General features: G+C 39.6%; 1 long non-coding RNA gene across 1 annotated transcript; it reads right to left on the bottom strand.

Moving 5' to 3' along the window:
• Positions 1 to 15,649: 15,649 nt before the first annotated feature.
• Positions 15,650 to 21,367, bottom strand: LOC126066432 (uncharacterized). Its single transcript, XR_007515084.1, has 3 exons — positions 21,292 to 21,367; positions 19,743 to 19,790; positions 15,650 to 16,905 (listed from the first exon to the last, which is right to left on the bottom strand). It is a non-coding gene; the product is annotated as an uncharacterized LOC126066432 (long non-coding RNA).
• Positions 21,368 to 22,142: the final 775 nt, after the last annotated feature.

Below are 22,142 nucleotides of genomic sequence, written 5' to 3'. Positions count from 1 at the left end.
AACTAATCTTATTCCAAGATGAATGACGATATCTATCGCCATCAAGTCACTTCCAACTCATAGCAACCCTATAGGACAGAGTAGAACTGCCCTATAGGGTTTCCAAGGAGTGCCTGGTAGATTTGAACTGTTGACCTTTTGGTTAGCAACCATAGCTCTTAACCACTGTGCCACCAGGGTTTGGTATATAAATTCTCCTCAGAACTCTCATCCCATTCTGGATATGGACTAGCTCCTCAGCCCATTTAACTCAACCACAACATATATCAGGATAGTTCCCAAAATCCACCATGTGGGCTGAACTAAACCCATTTCAGTTCCTTTTCTTTCGCATGTTTGGTTGTGTTTCCCCCAGCATGAGAGTAGGTCTGCTCAGCTTCTTGACATTGTACAATCTTGACTCTGTATCTCTAGTCACCACTAAAAGAAAAAATAATAATTTATGAATAAACATTTATTTTTAAGGCCTAGAATAGTCTAAATTCAAATATTGATTTAAGAAAAAAAATTCAAATTACACAGGAACAGAGTCTTACTGATACACTCAATTTACATTACTAAGCAGAACATTCAGCTTCTCCTTCTCAAGCATCAGAGTCTCTGGGTGATACAAATGGGTAATGTGCTTGGCTGCTAACCGAAAGGGTGGAGATTTGAGTCCACCCTCTAGGTACTTCAGAAGAAAGGCCTGGCAATCTACTTCTGAAAAATCAGTCATTAAAAGCTCTATGGAGCACTGTTCTACTCTGACACACATGAGGTCACCATGAGTCAGGGTTGACTCAATGGCAGCTGGTTAGTTCTCAAGCCTCTGTATTAGGGTTACTTCCCTACACTCAGTCCTTTCCCAAAAGTAAAAAATCAGTTTGATTAAAAGCACACCAAACCCAGTTTCTACTCTATAAATCAGAAGCCACTTGTCACCTTCAAAACAGCAGCCTAGTTATTTTAGAAACTCAAGGTCCTGCCTCTGCTGAGCTCCCTGTTATATTTTGTAGTCATTCCATCTCTCTCTCATACTCTGCAGGGGTTGCTTCCTAAATTCCACTAGTTGGAATTAGTATATGGCAATAGACTCTGTATCTCAAAACAGATTTTTTCAAGAACTGCCAAAAAAGAAACATTTATTTGAAATTTTAAAAAACCAACACTTCTTTTTCCTCCTGCTTATTTTTATTAAAGAAAATCACAGTGAGGCCAAATAGTTAATACCAGCTGACAAATATCTGGGAAAGTTCTTTTAGTGTAGGGATGCTTTAGGACTAGCATAAAAAATTACATTAAACATAGAAACCTGCCTTGATGATGCAGAATTTGAAACTTGAAACACAGAAGTTTTATCCTATAATTTGGAATCCCTTGATGCAAAAATAGATGAACAAACTTTGAAGAGGATCAGCTATTCTTATATCGAATTTCTACATAAGCTAGAGAAAAATAACATTAAAATTCCTGCCACCATGTTATTAATAAGAATGTATGTCAAAATAATGCTGTAATGATCTTTTGTTAATTCTTTTCAACTGACTTGACCAACACAATAATATAGTAGTTTATAAATTTTGGATAAATTAGAACAATATGTTTATGAATGACTTAACAACAGCTGCTTGGCTGCATGTTTTGTTGGATTCATTGAGTTTTTTAAATGGAAAGGAGTGTTTTTATTTTGTTTCTTGTGGCCAACCAGTCATCTAGTGCTGCTAAGACAGCTGTCATGGCCTGTTGGCCAAGACTCTAGCCCCTATCTGTAAAAGAGGATACTAGATTGATTATTTTCAGCTAATTTGTAGTAAGCAACTGTTCAAGGTCAAAAAATGAACATACTCTAAAGCAATAGTTTAAAACTCTAAGTTGTGACCCATTAATGGTCATGAAATCAATTTTGTGTTTGTAATCAGCAATTTCAAAAACTGAAATCAAATAAAAAGCATCAGTGCCTAACACGTAGTAAGAGTTAGCATGGTTTCATGGACTTTTAAGTTTTATTTATCTATACACCCATATATAAACCATTTTTATATATGTACGTTGTTGATGTTGTTAGTTGCTCTCATGTCGATTGCTACTCATGGCCACCCTGTGTATGTAGAATAGAACAGCTCCATAGGGTTTTCAAGGCTCTGACTTTTCAGAAACAGACCGAGGAGTCTCTGGGTGGGTTTGAACTGCCAAAGTTTCAGCTTGAGTGCTTAATCATTAGTGCAACTCAGGGATGCCATATATGTGAGTGTGTATATACATAAAACCATAAAAAACTAAACTCATTGCCATCGATTCCAACTCAGCAACCCTATGGGACAGAGTAGAACTGCCCCACAGGGTTTCCAAAAAGCACCTGGTGGATTCAAACTGCTGACCTTTTGGTTAGCAGCCGAACTCTTAACCACTACACCACCAGGGTTTCCATGTTTGTGTATATGTATATATACATACCATTTTATATACATACACACCACGGTTACTTTGTAAAATGTATTTCTTACTATATATCACAGTCATTAAAACACTTGGATCTTAAGCACTGAAGTCGTAGGGGAAACCACAATCATCAAATCCTCTCTAACCAAAGGAAACATTTTAAATAAATACCACCCATTCCCTTTATTCAGCCTTGGATTACCTTCCCAATATGTTACTTTCTTCAACAGGCCACAGAAGCCTCACAAGGAAACTCTCTGTCTGCCAAACTTTGATTGTCAGCATCTCCACATGTACCACATCTCAAACCTTTTCCCCCAAACACACAAGAGAAATGACTTTCACATGCATGTGAACCACACAACCTTTGGTCAAACCTAAATTTCAGGGCTGTAGCAGAGACAAGCCCTTGATTATAAGAAATTCCCTGAGAGTTCTCCATAACTTATCCCTCTTTCCTTTTCAAGAAAGCATTGTTGTCATTATTGGATAGGCTCCTAATCATGGCAGCCTTACATAAAACAGAACCAAACGTTGCCTGGTCCTACCCATCCTCATGTTCATCAGTATGTTTGAATCTGTTGTTGTGGCTAATGTGTCCATCCAGGTCATTGAAATTTTCCCTCATTTTTGCTGATCCTCTACTTTACCAAACATGATATTTTTTTTCTATTGATTGGTCTTTCTTGATGATGTGTCCGAGTCCAAGTCTCGCCATTTTCCCCTCTAAGGAACACAGACCAAACCCTTTGCTGTCGAGTAAATTCCGACTCCTAGTTTTTAGTGACCCTTTATAGGACAGAGTAGAATTGCCCCATAGGGTGCCCAAGGAGCAGCTGGTGGATTTGAACTGCCAACCTATTGGTTAGCAGCCAAGTTCTTAACCACTGCACCACCAGGGTTCCAGTCTAAGGACCATAATGTGATAGAAATTAGTGACAGTGATCAGGATAAACTTGGATCCACCCTAATACTTACTTTTTAAAAAAGCCATTTGCAAACTTCAATTTATTATAACTCTTTACTAACAAAGATGTCAGACATACCTCACAACTTTGTCATTGAGACAACATAGTTGAGAATTGCTATAGAAAGCTGAGAGTATGTTCCTATATCTCTGTCTACTTTCCAGAAGTGAACACAGTTCTCTACGCAACTGGCCAATTTAGTGGCACCCTGGTGGCACAGTGGCTAATAGCTCAGCTCTAACCAAAAGGTCAGCAGTTTGAATCTACCACCCACTCTCTGGAAACCTGGGGCAGTTCTACTCTGTCCTATAGGGTGGCTATGAGTCAAAGTTGATTCCACGGCAGTGGGTTTGGTTTTGGTTTTGGACCAATTCAGTATCTTTAGCACAATTAAGAACACCTCCTCAAACTTCATCAATGCGAATGACTTTCTCACAGTGGTTTCTCCTTTCTTTATATGATTAAGATCAGTTATGAAACATGTTTGTCTTCTTCTCCTGATGTTTTTCCTCTTTAGGTTTAGGGCTTTGGGTAAAGAACAAGTTTGGGGTTAATAGAAATATAAAGAGCAGATCACGATAGGTGAAAAATTCCTGTATTTTAGCACTCATACTTTACCTGTCTTTGATAGGAAGTGGAAACTCAGGGATTTGAAGGAACTTGCCAAAAGCCATGAGGCTAACTAAGAATGCCAGAGATTCCCACACTGTAGTGGCATTTCTCCTCGGATGGGTTAAGCTCCAGCACATATATAAAAAAAATGTATTAAGAGCTCATTAAATTCACTGTAGGTGTGTTTCTCAAGTGAGGAGTATCAGCTCTGGTGGCCAGGACTACATTTGAGAAAGAGATAACAAAAGGAAAATATTAACATACTAAGGAAGTACTCCTAAATTTATTCATTTAATCAATTATCATTTAACTTACTGGCACACAGGACACAAAAATGATCAAGACCGATCCTGCCCTCAAGAGTATATACTCTGGCACAGAAAATGATCATATGTACAATTAGTTATGATACAATATTGTCAGGTCATAGTGGTGGAATAAGCCAGTGACCTACATACAGAGAAAAGGTGATGAATTTGCCTGGGGCTTTAGCTGTTGTAGGTGTATATGTGGTGTGTGTGGGGGCCGGGGCCTGTGTTGGGCACTCATTCAGGAACCAGGTCAGATGTGAAGATGACCACATATGTCATCGGTCTGTTTGAGAAGCCAGGTGGTCTCGTGAAACTTTCTCAAACTTTAATGTGGATCGTGATTTTGTAGAGAGGTCTGGGATGGAGCCTGAGATTCTGCATTTCTAACTACAGAGATCCCGGGTGGTGTCCATGCTACTCTTCCACGGACTACACGGTGAGGTGCAGAAGTCTAGTGACCAGAGATTTGGCATCAGAGGGAAGTGATTTTTTTCAACCCGTCTTTACTTTTTATAGGAGCCCTGATGGCACGGTGGTTAAAGTGCTCAGCTGCTAACTGAAAGGTTGCTGATTCGAACCTCGCATCCGCCCTGTGGATGAATGATGTGGCAGTCTGCTCCCGTAAAGATTACAGCCTAGGAAACACTATGGGGCAGTTCTATTCTGTCCTAGAGAGTTGCTGTGACTAGGAATCAACTTGACAGCAATGGGTTGGGTTTTACCTCCTATAGCTGGCAATATTTGGGTAAATTACTGAGGGTGAACTTCCTTCTCTATAAAAATGGCCATAATGTTATATATGCTACAGCTTGTTGTAAAGATTGAATGAGAATATTGAGTACCAGGCTCAAAGTAAAATCTCTATTAAAGTTGTTGTATCCTGTCAAGTTGATTACAACTTGTTTTTGTTGTCATTGTTGTTCTTAGGTGCCCTCAAGTCAGTTAAACTCATAGTGACCCTATATACAACAGAACTAAATACTGCCCAATTCTGCGCCATCCTCATAATTGTTGCTATTTTTAAGCCTATTGTTGTTGCCACTATGTCAATCCAGCTAGTTGAGGGTCTTCCTCTTTTTCACTCACCCTCTACTTTACCAAGCATGATGTCCTTCTCCAGGGCCTGTCCCTCCTGATAACATGTCCAGAGTACTTGGAACACCTGGCTGTACTTCTTCCAGGACAGATTTGCTCATTCTTCTGGCAGTCCATGGTATATACAATATTCTTCACCAAGACCATAATTTAAAAGCATCAATTCTTCTTTGTCTTCCTTATTCATTGTTCAGCTTTTGCATGCATGTGAGACAATTGAAAATATGGCTCGGTTCAGGCACACCTTAGTCCTCAAAGTGACATCTTTGCTTTTTAACACTTTAAAGAGGTCTTCTGCAGCACATTTGCCCAATGCAATGAATCTTTTGATTTCTTGACTGCTGCTTCCATGGGCATTGTTTATGGATCCAAGTAAAATGAAATCGTTGTCAACTTCAACATTTTTTTCATTGATCATTATGTTGCTTATTGGTCCAGTTTTGAGTATTTTTGTATTCTTTATGTTCAGGTGTAATACATACTGAAGGCTGTAGTCTTTGATCTTCATCAGTAAGTGCTTCAAGTCCTCTTCGCATTCAGCAAGCAAGGTTGTGTCGCGTGCATTATTGCAAGTTGTTGATGAGTCTTGTCCAATCCTGATGCCCAGTTCTTTTTCATATAGTCCAGCAACCCTATATAACAGAGTATAACTGCCCCACTGGGTTTCCAAGGCTATAAGTTTTGTGGAAGCAGATCACCGGGTCTTTTCTCCCCTAGGAGCCACTAGTGGGTTCAAACCACCGACCTTTCAGTTAGCAGCTGAGCACTTAACCATTGCTCCACCAAACCTGTTGCAATCAAACCCCATTGCTAGTGAGTCAATTCTAACTCATAGAGACTCTATAGGACAGAGTAGAACTGCCCCATAGGGTTTCCAAGGAGCAGCTGGTAGATTCTCACTGCTGACCTTTTGGTTAGCAGCCAAGCTCTTAACCACTGTGCCACCAGGGCCCCATTGTGCCATCAGGGCTGCTCAGTTTAAGTTAGTCCTAATGATATATAATCACTTTAGAAATAAATTTGTCTCCAAAGAACAAAATTCACTTAGAAATCCTTTTCATATGAATCCATTCAAAGTCTCTTGACCCTTTTTTAAAGTAAATATCCCTGATGTGTATTTGTTTTTACAGCAAATTAAGGCATTAAGATTTTCCCTGAGGCAATAACAAAACAATGGCCAAGTCAGATAAGAATACAGGAAGTATTATGCCTAGTCCCATAACCTAACCACTAACCCACTCAACCTTTTCAATAATGAAGTGATGCAATTGATGGATGAAACATGGGAAATTTTGGAACTTCCCAGTATAGCTGAGGGAAAAAGACCTACAATGACATGGTTTCATAAATCTAAGCTTTCCTTAATGTACTTGAGAATAGATAACCTGAGCTGAACAGTGACCACATTTGCATAGGATTTAACTGTTTCCTTTTCTCATTCATTTGCCATTTGAGCCTCCTGAAAGCCTGTGAGAATCAGGAAGGTGAGGAATTTTCACCTCTATTTTACAAAAGAGGAAACCGAGGCCCAGTGCCGTGACTTTTTCACTCTACTGTAAACAAAACTCTGACCCAGGTAGCCTGATTCTAAGTAATCTACTGTTTTGTTGTGCCATGAGGGGGTGCCAAGGATTTCTGTTGGGGGTGGGCAGTGGGCAGCAAAGAAGCTTTGAGAGTGGAATGCACTTTTTTGTTGTTGTTGTCTTCTGGTCAACTGTAGCTTCAAAGATTTATTGCCTGTGTTCTCAGCGACATTTGTTGGGCTGGAGTTAAGTAAATCAAATTGAAGGGGGAACAAAATCTCACAAGACTTATTTTAAAAATGCTTTGGCCTATTGCCCTGAGATAATCTTTAAACCTTAAACCAAAAATATCCCCTGAAGTCATCTTAAAACCAAACAACAGTTTAGCTTATGCCTTGAACATTATACTCTTCTAAGAACTATCTGTATGGGATCAAACTGACAACAGCAACTCAAAAGATTAGATAGGAACCTTAGGGGGCAGTGAGTTTATGTTAATGGGGGAGGAACAACTCAGAAAAGGAGGGTGAGAATGGTTGGACAACTGGAAGTATGTAATCAATGTCACTTACATGGCACATGTAGAAACTGCTGAATTGGTGTACCTTTTGCTGTGTATATGCTTAACAACAAAATAAATAAAATTTAGGAAAAAAAATGAACTGAGGAAAAAAACACTTTGGCAAACTTACAAATAGCATTTTTTGGGATTCGCCCAATTTTTTCTTGATTTCGATACGCCTTTTTTTTTTTGCTTCAATTTTTTCCTGTTTTCTCTTTTTCTCTGATAAAATTCCAGTTTAGGAGGTTTGCCAAATTATGAAAACACATACATGAAATTCAGATTTCCCTTTTCCTAGGTGTATTTCAACTTTTACTAATACCAGGAAAGCATAAAGTAATATTAAAAAATGGAATTAGCACCTTATATTTTAAGTAGAATTATTATTTTGCATATTATGCCACATCATTTTGACTGGATTTCTCTTCAGATGAAATATAACTGGTGGTTAAGAGCTCGGCTGCTAACCAAAAAAGTTGGCAGTTTGAATCTGCCAGCCACTCCTTGGAAAGCCTATGGGGCAGTTCTACTTTGTCCTGTAGGGTCGCTATGAGTTGGAATTGACTCGATGGCAAAGGAATTACTAAAATAGAAGATGAACTAAATGTTTTTTTTAAAATGATACTTTAGAAAGATGGCAGCATGTGCCACTACAAGACACCCACCCAGACCACAAGACAAGCTAGTTTATTTGACACTAAACCATCCAGGGATCTTTAATCATGATTTTTGGACTCAGTGATCATAGACGTTTGTGAAAATGACTCTAAGGAACCAGATTCACTCAGCAAACACACTTGATAAGCATTCCTTGGGCACAGCTGAGAACTAAATAGACAAGGTCCTGCCCTCAAAGGGTTAATACTCCAGTGCCTTCTCAAATACTTTCTGATCATCAAGTAGGTTGTCTGCTTATATCTTCGGAGTTGAATATTTCATTGTATTCTTTTAAATGTTTTTTGAATTAGCAATTGATTACAACATGGTTAATTCTTATCCTTCACTATTTATCAAATTCCTTGAATGCAGGAACCATATCTTGATCCTCCTTTTACATTGCTGGAGTGACCAGCAGAGTGCTTGCACTCAAATAGGCATTCAATACACATTTGTCAATTCAAGTTTTTGGCTGGAATTATTCAGAGAATTTCACTAACTGATCACATTCAGTAGTAGAATCTATTAGATATATAGATATTTTTCATCCTAAATTTCCTATTGAGCATCAGGATCAAATATGAGACTGGGGTGAAGAGATGGTCCATCTCTTTAAAAGTATATAACTAGCCCTCTCCCACTTTTAAGAGGAAAAAAGAATTAACATTTTTTTCCCTTATAATGACAGCTCTGACCCCATTCAAGAGTTCATGGTTACCCCAAAGCAGAAAACTTGGTCAAGGTACATAGGTGCCTACAGGCCAACACATGTTAAAACTCAAATCCCAAATAGATTATAAATCTCACCAGGTTGGATTTACATAAGCAATGAAATTTAAGAGTCCCCTAAAATCACAAATATTACTCACTGGTAGAATGACTGGCTTAAGTGAATTTGCCAATCTCAAGAGCATCAAATATCCAGATAATGAAAGGGCTTATGCCTTCCCTGATACAACAACTATCTCTGTGTAAGCTTACAATCCATGTGTTCTAAATATAAAGGCTGCAGCACAGTGTTTGCTAGGGTAACTTGTCTATTTGTTCCAATACCCTAAAACGATCTAACAAAAACATATGATCCTTGAGAATGAGTATTATTAGAATTATATAACAGTACTGAACTTATAGGAAACCCTAGTGGCGTAGTGGTTAAGTGCTACAGCTGCGAACCAAAGGGTTGGCAGTTCGAATCCACCAGGTGCTCCTTGGAAACTCTATGGGGCAGTTCTACTCTGTCCTATAGGGTCACTATGAGTTGGAATCGACTCGACGGCACTGGGGGCTGGGGTACTGAACCTATAAACTTCATTTGCCTTTTAACTCAGCATTTTTCCCATCCAGTTTGTCACCATTGCTTGAATAATTAAATAATTGAATCAGGTTATCTGGAAACCAATTTAAAAAGTAGCAAAACAAGTTGTCTGACCTTGCCAATTGTGCTGTGGACTGCTCAGCTGTAACAATCTACGTTTCTTAGGAAGGCAGGAGCCACAGGTGGTAGTAATTAAATCTATGGCCATTCAATGGGTCTGAAGAATCTGATGCAACCAGTGGTGTGCTGGTCAACGTTTAACAACCAGCTCTCTGAAAAGAGCCTTGATTATAGTGTTTGTTGATTTCATGGTATAAATACTCTCATCATGGCCATTTGCAAGCCAAAAACAGGAAATCACTGAACTCACAATTGGGATGAGAGGTTACAGACTGCTCTGGAGAGTTGGCAGGAGTCAGCTCCATCACACCACTGGACTTATATTAACAAAATGGGCTCTCATTTTCACAAACCTGCTAAAATTATCAAGGTCTGATCTGACAAAATGACTGTCATTCAGAAGAAAGGAATCCACGACATGTCTTAATATGGAAAGCCCTACTAGAACAGTGGGTCAGAGTCGATGGAACTGCGATGGCTTTTTTTTTTTTTTTTTTAGTTACTAGAACAGTGGAATCCCCGGGTGGCACAGATAATTAACTCGATTAGCTGCTAATTGAAAGGTTGGTGGTTTGAGTCCACCAGAGGCACCTGGAAGGAAAGGCCTGGTGATTTACTTCCAAAAAATCAGCCATTGAAAACCCTATGGAGCACAGTTCTACTTTGACACACATGGGGTCCCCATGATTTAGAATTAACTCGGCAGCAACTGGCTATTAGAACAATAGGGATAGTATTTCACAGACTTTGGGAACATAAAAAGCTGAATACAACAGTTTTGTTAACAAAGGTGGATGTTACCTTTTTTTTTTCCCAAGAAAATATCATTTAATAATGTATAATTGTAATGATTCAAGCTTCACTAGAAACTTAAAAAGTAAAAAATATATATATATTATTCAACATGTTTTACATAATTGTATCCCTCTAATAAAGCAATTTAAATATTACTCTAATCATATTTCATTAAAATATTGAAAAAATATTTGAATTCCCTGACTTCTTAGACAGAGTATAACAGATGTCATTCAATTCCAGGTTCTTCAACATGACAAACCTTGAAAACATTATGCTGAGTGAAATAAGTCAGTCACAAAAAGAAAAATATTATAAGTTCCCACTTAAATGGAATATCTAGAATAGGCAAGTATACAGAGACCCAAGTTTATTAGTAGTTACCAGGGGCAGGCAGGAGGAGGAGAAAAGGAAGACACAAAACTTAGGGGGACATTTACCATCTTTTAAGGGTGATGGAAAAATTCGGGAACAGTTAATGGTGATGGCTGACAACATGATGAATATATTCAATGTCACTGAACTGTACATGTAAAGATTGTTGGAATGGCAAATGTTTTGTTATCTATATATTTACCACAAAAAAAGAAAAAAGATCCCAGGTTGTTTTTAAGACATGAAGTATTGGACTGGTCTATTAGACACCGAGGTACACCAAGGAGCTATTTAAATAAACTCAGCTGTGGGAGTCTCCATGCTCACTGGTGTGTTCTTGAGTATTCAGGTTGGCTTTTTATATATCTCTGCGTTTCATCCTTTCTGCCCACTGTGAGCTGTCACTTGCTGTCTGATTGACAGCCTCTGGCTATTTCCCTGCCTCCTCCCGTTTCTAATTTGCTGCTCCTAAATTTTTAACCTGCCGAGGGCTAGGAAACAGCAGCTAGTCCAACTTCTTTGCCTTGTGTACAAAATAGACTCCAAGAGAGGGCCTGGGGGGCTTCCCTATGAGTAAAGGGCAGTGATTTCAATCCATCAATTTTGACATCTAGTTTCTTTACTGGAACTCGATCTGTACATTTCTTTCCTAAAACGAGGGAAAATGCACCAAGGTGGCTGTCATCAATTTAAGTGAGGCTGAGCTCTATTGCCCACAAACTGGCTAAGGGTTTACTGTTGTCTCCCATCTTCTAATATCTTGAAATATTAACAGTGATTCTCAGGGGTGGTGGAAGGAGGGAGGCTATCTCAGGCCATTTCGAAGAATAGACCTATCCTGCTAATTAGAGTTGGATTCAAGACATGAAATCTATTGTCTTTGCCTCTTCCAGTTCACGGTTCTCTACTGTCTCTAAATTATCATCTGGTTATTATAGAAGCCCTGATGGCACAGTGGTTAAGACCTCGGCTGCTAACCAAAAGGTTGGCAGTTAGAATCCAGCAGCCACTCTTTGGGGGCAGTTCTACTCTGTCCTATAGGGTTGCTATGAGTCGGAATTGACCTGACAGCAACAGGTTTGGTTTGGTTGTTACTGTTAACTGCTGTCAAGTTGACCCCAACTCATAGTGACCCCAACAAGTTTGGTTTGGTTGTTACTGTTAGTTGCTGTTGAGCGACCCCAACTCATAGTGACTTCATGCACAACTGAACTAAACACTGCCCGGTCCTGTGCCATTCCCATGGTCAGTTGCAGACTGAACCCTGTGACCCACAGAGTTTTCACTGGCTGATTTTCAGAAGTAGATTGCCAGGCCTTTCTTCCTAGTCCATCTTAGTCTGAAAGCTCCACTAAGATCTGTTTAGCATCATAGCAACATGAAAGCCTCCACCGAAAGACAGACAGTGGCTGCACATAAGGTGCACTGGCCACGAATTGAAGCAGAGCCCACCCCACAGAAGGCGAGAATTCTACCACTGAACCACCAATGCCTCATCTATGCTGTTGTTGGCTGCCGTTGTGTCGGCCCCTAACTCATGGCAACCCCACACACAACAGACTGAAACACTGCCTGGCTGTGGATCAGGGTAGAGTTTTCACTGGCTCATTTTCTCAAGCAGATCGCCTTCTACCTCATCTATAAACCCAAAACCAGTTGCTGTCAAGTCGATTCCGACTTATACCAATCTTATCGGACAGGTAGAACTGCCCCATGGGGTTTCCAAGGAGCAGCTGCTGGATTTGAACTGCCGACCTTTTGGTTAGCAGCCTAAGTCTTAACCACTGTACCACCAGGGCTTCTCCTCATCTATCAAAAACAAAAACAAACACACCCATTGCCATTGAGTCCATTCCGACTCATAGCGACCCTATAGGACAGAGTAGAACTGCCCCATAGGGTTTCCAAGGAGCACCTGGTGGATTTGAACTGTGGACCTTTTGGTTAGCAGCCAAACTCTTAACCACCATGCCTCCAGGGTTTCCACCTCATCTATAGTCACAGAGGAAAAGACAATTCCGATGAACAGCTTGAAACTTGTCTTTACTGGCCTCCCCCTCCCCTTCGGTAAAATTTATGTACAGAAATGCACAGATCTTAAATGTGCAATTCAATGAGCTTTAATAAATGTCTACACCTAAGTACCTGTCACCCCAATCAAGATATAAAACATTTCGTTACCCTGGAGAGTTCTCTTAGGCCCCCTCCAATCAGTTCTCACCCCTCGTAGGCAATCACTATTCTGACTGACTCTTTCTGAACTTTTGCCTGTTCCTGAATTTTGTCTCTGGCTTCTTTTGCTCAACAAGGTTTTTGGGATTTAGCCATCTTGTTGCATATATCAGGGATTCATTTCTTTTTACTGCTGAGTAACATTCCAGTGTATGAACACACCATGATTTGCATGTCCAGTCTTCTACTGATAGACACCTGGGCTGTTGCCAGCTTGGAAGTATTACACTTAACCCTGCTATCAACATTCCTGTAGAAGTCTCTGTGTGGCCATATATTTTTATGCTCTTGAGTAAATAAATATTTAGAAGTGGAATTGTTTTATTATAGAATAGGTACGTATTTAACTATTTTATCTTAACGTATTGCTATGAAATTTGTCAAACATACAGAAAAATTAAAAGAATTATACAATGAACACCCTATCCCCAATACCTGAATTCTACCAGTAGAATTTTGCTAATTTGCATTACCACATATCTGTTTCTCTATCCATTCATCTTATTTTTTTGCTGCATTTCAAAATAAGTTGTAGACCTCAGTACACTTTACCCCTAAATACTTCAACATGCATATCACTAACTAGAATTTGATGTTTGTTTGCAAAATTTTTAGATATAGTTTACATACAGTGAAATGCACAAATCTTAATCTGATGAATCTTGACAAGTACATATATCTGTGTGACCCCAACTTCTATCAAGATATAGAATATTTCTATCACACCAGAAAGTTTTTTCAAGCTCTTCCTTATCAATCCCTACCCCCACTCACCATAGGCAACCACTGTTATTATTTTTTAACATAGATTAGTTTTGCTTGTTCTAGAACTTCATATAAACAGAGGCATATAATATGTACTCTTTGGTATATGGCTTCTTTCACTCAACATGTTTTCAGTATTGACCACGTTGTTACATGTACAAGCAGTATGTTATTTTTACGGCTGAGTGGTATTCTATTGAATAGATATAACACTGTTGTGGAGCCATTCTTCTGTTGATGGATACTTGGGCTGTCTTTAGGTTTGGCTATTATGACTAAACCTGATATAAACAGTATTACACAAATATTTTTGTTTTCTCTTAGTAAATACCTAGGAGTGGAATTGCTGGGTCATAAGGTAGATACAGTCATCCCTCAATATCCAAGGGGGATAGGTTCCAGGACACCCTGTGGATACCAAAGTTCTTGGATGCTCAAGTCCCTCACATAAAATGGCGCGGTAGTATTTGCATACAACCTCCGCACAACCTGCCATATATTTTAAATCATCTCTAGATTACTTATAATACCTAATACAACATAAATGCTAGGTAAATAGTTGTTACACAGTACTATATTGTTTAGGAAATAATGAAAAGACGCAAGGCTAACAATGCTCAAACAAGTGCTGGTGAGAAGCTGTTGCTGTTGTTGTTGTTAGGTGCCATTGAGTCTCTTCTGACTCATCGTGACCCAATAGGACAGTAGAACTGGCCGACAGGGTTTCTAAGGAGCGGCTGGTGGATTTGAACTGCTGATCTTTCGGTTAGCAGGTGAACTCTTAACCACTATGACTGAGGATCTATGAAATGACGGGAGTCTAAAACAGGGTATGCCAACACATCATTCCATTCATGTGGATTAAGTAGAGTGCTTGGCATGTGGCAAATTCAAGTTTTCCTTTTTGGAACTTTTTTTGTTTTTTTTTTTAATATTTTCGATCCACAGTTCGTTGAGTCCACGAATGCAAAACCCACAGATACAGAGGGCCAACTGTACGTGCTTAGTTTTACAAAAAATTGTCAAATCATTTTCCATAGTGGTTGTACCATTTTACATTCCTATCAGCAATGTATGAGAGTCCCAGTTGCTCCGCATCCTTGCCAACATTTAATATAGTCAGTCTTGAAATTTAGCTCTTACGCTGTTGTTGTTGTTATTGTTAGGTGCTGTTGAGTAGATTTTCAACTCATAGCAACCCCATATGACAGAGTAGAACTAGCCCGTAGGGTTTTCTTGGCTGTAATCTTTACAGAAGCAGATTGCTGGGTCTTTCTCCTAAAGAGCAGATGGGTGGGTTTGAACTGTCAGCCTTCTCGTTAGCAGCCAAGTGCTTAACCATTGTGCCACTGGGGCTTCTTTTAGTTATTCTAGTGAGCATGAAATGGTATCTCAGTATGATCTTAACTTATATTTCCTTGATCACTGATGATGCTGAGCACCTTTACATGTCCTTTTTGTCCACTCATATATTTTCCTTTGTGAAATGTTTAAACTTTTGCCCACTTTTTAAATCGGGTTGTTATATTTTTACTGTTGGGTTGTAAAAGTCCTTTACATGTTCTGTCAGACAGATACATTTAAATATTTTCTCCCAGTCTGTGGCTTGCCTTTTCATTTTCTTAACAGTATCTTTCGATAAGCAGAAAATTTTAAATTTTTATGGTTAATACTTTTTGTGTCGTTACTAAGAAATCTTTGCCAATTCCAAGGTGACAAAGGTATTCTATGTTTTCTTCTGAAAGCATTATAGTTTTAGGTTTTACATTTAGCACAGTGACTTTTAAAAACCATATTCTGCAGTCCAGAAAGTACAACCAATTTATGTGTTGAACAGTTAACGTGCTGGCTACTAACCAAAAGGTTGGAGTTTCAAGTCTACGCAGAAACGTCTCACGTGAAAGGCCTGGTGACGTACTTCCGACAAAGCAGCCACTGAAAACCCCACAAGCACAGTTCTACTTTGACACACACGGGGTTACCGTGAGCCGGGGTCAGCTCCACCGCAACTGTTCTTTTGTTTCTGTTTTTTTTTAATATACAAAATGAGAACCAACAGTTAATTTTATTATCATACTTTTAAATCTTCTCTTGAACTATGGTTTATATGTCTAAATTCAACTCAAAGTGTTAGTGTTGTAAATGCCAAGAAGGAATTACGTAGCCTTGTCAACCTAGTAGAGGATCGCGTCCTGTTTGGTGAGCTCATCGGGAGCAGGACTTCACTCCGGACTGGCCACAGTGCCCAGGTCCACCTGCAGTCTACCCGGATACAGAATTGGTTAAAGCACGGTGCCGTAAAAAGGGTTGCTTGGCTGGTCTGCCTGCTTTGCATACCAGAATCTTGACTGAAACTGTCACTCAAAATCTCCTGGATCCTTCTGTATCCTTGACAATATTCTCTTAAAGTCCAGAACTTTATGGAGTTTTATTAACAGAGGGTGATGAAGGTACCCTCTGGAATGTGTTTAGTAAACAGAGAACTTGCATGTATATTCACAATAAAATACACGTCACGTTTCCTCAGCAAGGTCTCCAGCCTTTCTCACTGAGGAACTATGAAAAACCTTCGTCAGTCCAAGGGAATCCTGTCTCTGGGCAGATTTTTCGCCTTGTCCGTTGTGCTGGTTCTGCGCTGTTCGGTGATCTTGTTCAGATCCCGGACTAGTTGGTGCGGGAACAATTGCTTCCTTGTGTTAGGTCATGTAACACCAGTTGCAGCCTCTCAGTGTACAGGTGCTCAAAGTTGAGCTTTTTCTTTTTTTTTTTTTTTTTTTGACCTTTCACTGACCTCTCCACTATAACTGTAGCCAATCTTACATTAATTAATAATCTTACAAAGCAAAGGGAGATTCCCTGTACCTCCAGCACACTCCACACAATCTCCGCCACTGACTGGTTTTTTGGCCCCCAGAACAACAGCTTTGTATTCTGTTAACTTTCTGCTTGATTCTTTAAGCTGGGGCAGTGGGAAGGTTAGGGAGAAGAAAACAGTTTCTGGATATTCCAGACTGAACGTGAATTGAGAGAGTCCTTGGACTTTGGTATCCTTGAGTGTCACTTTTAATGCCCCTTTGATTCCAGCAGTTTTCCCCTTTGTTGTATTCCAGTTCTTTCCCTGAATTCAGAGCTGTCTTATACTAGCATGATTTGTCTAAAATTAGGAAAAAAAATTAATTAAGATATTTTCATATTTTTAAGAAATCCACATGATGTCAAACAACCAGCTGGAGTAAAATTTTCACTTTTTAAACCATTATTTTGGCTTCTTAACAAAACAGCCTTTGTTAAAATCCTTATCACTTTAATTTATGCAAGTTAGTAGTTCTTATTCCACAACTGGTTTACTCTCAAAATATAGGCATTCAATTACACCAAAGTCAGTAGTAAATACAATAGTTTTTTGCACAAGAATCCCTATGGAAACATTTTAACCACCTAAAATACCTTGAACTATAATTTTAAAACCAATCAGACTACATGAGATTTGGCAAATTCCTTGCCTTAAGACAAATCGTTCGTATTTTTCTTAATTTGTTCTTCCATATTACCATGGAGACAGTGAAGTCAAAACACACCAGCTAGTGCATCGTTCAGCTCTAGACTTCCTGCTATAGGTTTGATTAACTCTGGCCTAGTCATTTTGAGAATCTGAGGACATAGCACTGTTTCTTTAGCACAAACATGGTCACCATTAAGATGCGGTCAATAAGGCGGTAAGAATTAGATCTCACGTGTAATCATTGCCCTTTCTAATGTGATAAAATCAGGAAACAGTAAATCACTTCCTTCAGTTCGTTGTCTTCTCAGTAAATGTAACAGTTCTCATTCATTCCTTAGAGTAGCAGGGCTTGATCTTCCAAAAGGTCTTAAAGACACTGTTTATCTGGTAAATGAAACAGGTGGCCTTTTTGACTAGACCACCAAATAAGGAGATTTGGGGGCTTATTTCCTTTGCAGACGCATTGATTTTTATTCTCTGTCTTCCTGCCCTACAGACTACTTAAAAAAACCCAAAGCCATTGAGTTGATTCTGACTCATAGCGACCCTATAGGACAGAGTAGAACTGCCCCATAGAGTTTCCAAGGACCGCCTGGCAGATTCGAACTGCTGACCTCTTGGCTAGCAGCTGTAGCACTTAGCCACCATGCCACCAGGGTTTCCACAGACTACTTAGAACGATGGAAAAATGCACCTCTTTTTCAAGATGGTGTATTTGCAGTCTTATAATCTTGCCTTTAGGAGACCCCATCCATGACGCTCTCTCATAGGAACATTACTGTATTTTTATGCAAAGAGCGCACCCACGTTACTAATGATGAAATTATGCAAAGAGTTCTGGCATAGCACACCCATGCATACACTGCACATGTCTTGTGACATTTCCAGAAGTGAATTCTGACCTCATTCACCATCATTCAATAGTCTGAAAATGTTACTTTTGATCATATTTGTATAATAGAGGTAAAAGCCATGGTCAAGAAGTCATGGATCGAGTTTGCAGTACCACTGTAATTAGAAAATAAAACAATTGAAACTGTGCATTTGTTTCTATTAATTTAAGTTGATAATTATATCCCCATCACTTTTGAGTCATCAGTTGGAACCTGGAACCTACTGAAGCCTGTCCGTAAAACATGCGCTACCAACTGAAAGCCTAAATAAAGCGAAGCCTGCACTGGCATAAATGGCATCAAGTAGCTATCAGTAGGAATCTCAATTCAGCTTGCATTGACATAATTATCACAGTTGTCTTCCTACTCTGGCTTTTAACTGAAGGAATAAACAAAGCAAAAGTGAAATTCAATCACTCTTGGCTCAACGGTTATCAGATCATCTTAATGAAACCATTAAGCTAGGCTTAAAAAAAAGAAAAAAAAAAAAAAAAAACCGCCTTTGAGTCGATTTCGACTCACAGTGACCCTACAGGACAGAGTAGAACTGCCCCATAGAATTTCCAAGGAGCACCTGGTGCACTGGAACTGTGGATCTTTTGGTTAGCAGACGTAGCTCATAACCACTACGCCACTAGGGTTTCTTAGGGCTGCTTATTTTATAGCCTAATTATGTCTTATAAAGTCAGTGTCTTTGATCAATGATCACAAGTCACCTTAGCCACATGCTTGCAAGCAATAAAAAGACACTTGCTTCTTGTACACCTCCCATTTGAATTTTGGGAACTCTTTACTAGAATTAGCCAGTTATTGATTATATTGTGCACAGTTTTAAGTTTATAAATCTAAATCTAGCTGGTTATTGATTATATTGTGCACATTTTTAAGTTTATAAATCTAAATCTTGGAACCCTTTAGGATCATGTCAGGAATTCAATGCAACACCTACACCTTGACTTCAAACTGAAACTTGTTACCAGGGCGGAAGAAACAAGCAACAGAGCAGCAGCAAAGAGTTTAAGATTGGAGACTCGGCCATTCACGAACGGAGAAGGGAGAAAAAGGAGCTGGAGAACATGAATCTGCCAAAACACACACATCGTGGGCCCGGACAGAAATGGCCTGAGTTGGAGAATGACTTGAGAGAGTGGATTATTTCTCAAAGGGAACAAAATCAAGCTGTCTCTACTGTCCCAATTCAGATCAAAGCAAAGCGTCTGGCAAATGAAAGAGGAATCATAGATTTCAAGGTGGGTTTTGCCTGGATTTCTAAATTCATGAAAAGGAATGGCCTTTCCGTGAGGATGAGAACCACTGGTGATGATAATGAATGAATAATCTAAAGTAGCCTATTTTAAGATGAAAACAGTTTCTTCTGGTGACTTGTATTTGTTGATTTCAAAGACACTGATTATCATAAATTGTTCCATTTAAGATTTATGAAGGCAATAAAATATAAACATCTTGGCCTTATAGTTTTAGGCCTACTCTAGCTCTTCGTGCATTCATACTCTTCAGTTTCAACATGGCGTCGCATTTCCATCACGAGCTGGTTCAGTTCACCATTAACTATACTTGGTTTAAGAAAATACCTACCTTAAATGAAGTTATTATGAGATCAGTTTTATTCCAGTAACACTGAATCTGTTGGACAGGAGAAACATTGAAATTGAAATCAGCAACATGTAAAAAAATATTGGTATATTTGCTTATGAAAATAACGGCAGGGTGGTGTTGTGAAGTTTGAAAAAACATAGTGTGCACGTGTTATTTGCGTCAAAAAGGTACTTCTGTTTCCGTTGGGGCTCATCAGGAAAGTCAGCAAGGTTATCCTTTCTGCGTTGTGTTTCTTTTGCTCTGAAGATGGCAGAAGAAGCATTGCTACGGATAATCCACTGCAAGACAGACAGATGCTATGGGAAGGGCCAGAAAAGGTACCTTTTGCATATGTGGGAATCCAACCCTCCACCCCCGCATTTCATGAGGACGTGAAAAGAAAGGTTTTTGTTTTTAAATAAATGAATAAGTTGTCTGAATCCCCAGAGAATAGTCAGAGGTCATCCCTTTCTACCCTCTATCCATCACCAATATAAGCAAATTGGTCGTTTTTAGGGAATTTCCTTTTTTTTTTTGTATCGAAGCACTACCATGGAATTTTGTAGCTGGCCAGTAGTAGCAGTTTGGCTTCCTAGCAAGGGTTTTATACAGTAATGTTCAAATCACTCAAGCAGCTGAATAATTTCAGTGCTTTGTATAAAAATGTTCTGCCATAGCAAACAATAAAATGGCTTCATTGCAAGTACAGAAAAGACTAACTCTGTAGGTTTTCCTACTTGACTCCATATGGAAAACATTTCCATAATGGTTCATTAATGTATTTCTTTCCAATAATTAAAGAATGCATATTTAACCATGCAATTTCATTCCATCTCAGTAGAGAGATTTATGGGTATGATTTCTACACCAGTTCTTAAAGGATGGAACAATTCTTGCAATCTCAGGGAAGATTTCTCTTTCTTAGCACTTAAGTTGGAGTGCATACCCTCTATGGCATCCATGTAGACAAAGTTCATCTGTAAATATCAACTTTGTGAGTGAGCTAATGGAAAAGAAACCATCACTTTGAATGTGCCCAATAAATGTTCTGTTCGAGAGCTCACGTCTGGAGCAGGCCTCCTTCCTGGTTCTGTGGGTTGGGAGACTGGAGGCTGGGAGACTGTTTTGCTGCCTTTGGGAAGCCTCAGCCTTCCCCTCCCAGGAGAGCCAGGACAGATGGGCAGTGTATTTGACAAGGAACCCCTGCATCTTTGCTTCAACGCCCTGCTACTCTACTTTAAAGGCAGTACTGTATTTTTTAAGTGTTGGAACTGGCAGCTCTGCCGGCCACTGGCTTCAGTCAAACAATCCTCCATTCAAACTAAGCAGCCCAAACCCAGATTCAGTGGAAAGTTGTGATGGAGCACACAGAGGCGGGCCTCTCTGCCCTCCACAGCATGGAGGGTGAGGGTTATGTCGGGCGCCCCAAAGATTCCAGAGGGGAGAATTCAGCGGAGTTCTCATACAGCATCTATTATGCCCATTTCACAAGGAGGATTTACGAACTGGAATTTAAAAAAAAAAAAAAAAAAGGACAGAGAGAGTTTACCTTAGTTGGCTTCCTTTCACTGGTGCCACCACAGTTTGACACTCCTCAAATCTTCAAGCAGGAGGACTCAGTCTCGCTCCCTCACTCGGAGGCCTCTTCAAGCATGCCAGATTTTGTAGTACTAACATTTCTAAGTAAACATCAGAATAAAATGTCCCTTATAAAGCAGCCAGTGCATGGCTGGAGAGAGGAGGTGAGGGAGGGCTTGCAAGTTGTGCAAGGCACGTCTCAGCAAGGCAAAAAAAGAAAGTGAAAAGGAGAGTGGGGAAAGATAGGTGGATGTCTGTTAATGAATTTAAGTCATTTTTGACAAATGGCATCTCCCTAGTTTCCTAGGAGCTGAGAAATGTGCCTATGAAGTGCACTGCCCTCCAACAACACACACACTGCTCTTGCTCTTTGCAGGCCACACAGAGCTCAGCTTGGGCCCCTGCTGGTGAAGCACTTCTCATTTCCCTGTGCTTACCTCCTCAAGGGAGATGAAGCTCCAGATCTGTGGAGTAGAATAAACAGGACAAGATTGGTTCCGCAGTATGCAGAGGGGTAAAGATGAAGGCATGGGAGAGAAATGGACCACTTATCTCTTGAGTGCCTGTTGTATACCAGATCTGTGCTGAGCACTATCACAATCATTGTGTGTCTAAGAAGCTGGACCACCCAGGTCTTTTTCCCCTTGCCTTTTCCTCAAACTCCTGAGAACTTTTGACCTATAGCAGACTATGGATAAGCCCTAGAAAATAGCATCACCCAGGCTGAATTCTTAATTTTATAGATAAATCGAGAGTCAGAGAGGCCAAGTAATCTCTGCAAAGATGCACAACTAGTGTTAGAGCTCAGGCTAGAACACAATT

This window comes from Elephas maximus, chromosome 23 (genome assembly GCF_024166365.1).
Source record: "Elephas maximus indicus isolate mEleMax1 chromosome 23, mEleMax1 primary haplotype, whole genome shotgun sequence".
In the NCBI taxonomy this organism is placed as follows: domain Eukaryota; kingdom Metazoa; phylum Chordata; class Mammalia; order Proboscidea; family Elephantidae; genus Elephas; species Elephas maximus.
The sequence above is the reverse complement of the archived record's forward strand: the minus strand, read 5'-3'. Positions and strand labels throughout refer to the sequence as shown.